A 777-nucleotide genomic window follows, 5' to 3' on the forward strand; every position below is an offset into this window, starting at 1 on the left:
CAGTCCTACTCAAGATTATGAAAAAAACAATTGGAACAGTACATATATAGAGAACTGCTAGATATACATGTTGAGTTTACAAGTTGCTGTGGCACTAGGGGTGTTATAGCTGATGTTAGATGGATCTTAGCTGAAAGCAGAGAGTGCCAGAGGAATGTCTGTCTGTTTCATTGGCTGTGCAAAGGCATTTGCCTGTGTAGATCACAACAATATGTTATTGTGTACCATCCACTTGAAACCAACCCATAGCTAACCCTTTGGTGAGTTTTCAGAGGCAGTTTGCACAGGAGGAGACTGCTCATCCTTCTTCTGAGAAGCAGCTGGTAGACTCAAACTGCATGCCTTTGGGATTGCAATGCAGCATTTTACCACTAGGCCACCAGAACTCCCTCATTATATAGATGTTGTTATGTACTGTTGAGTTGCCTGTGACTCATAGTGACCCTGTATACAACAGCTCTGAAGCCTGTCCTATTCTGATCAAATTTCATTGACCCCCAACACACCTACCCTGTTTCCCTAATTACTGTATCCATCCATCTGATCCAGAGTCTTCCTCACCTGTGCTGTCCCTCATCCCTTCCAAGCATAATGTCCTTCTTAAAGACTGGTCTCTCCTGACCACATGCCCTAAGTATGTGAAACCGAGCTTCAAAATTCTAGCCTACAAGGATAAACTTGGTTTCACCCTCTCCAGGCCTTTTTTGTTTTCTTGGTGGTCTGTGGTATATTCAAGACTCTTTTCCAGCACCACAACTCAAAGGCATCAATTCTTTT

This window comes from Elephantulus edwardii, unplaced genomic scaffold, assembly GCF_000299155.1.
Source record: "Elephantulus edwardii isolate Elephantulus edwardi_28Jun2011 unplaced genomic scaffold, EleEdw1.0 scaffold00005, whole genome shotgun sequence".
NCBI classification, from domain to species: domain Eukaryota; kingdom Metazoa; phylum Chordata; class Mammalia; order Macroscelidea; family Macroscelididae; genus Elephantulus; species Elephantulus edwardii.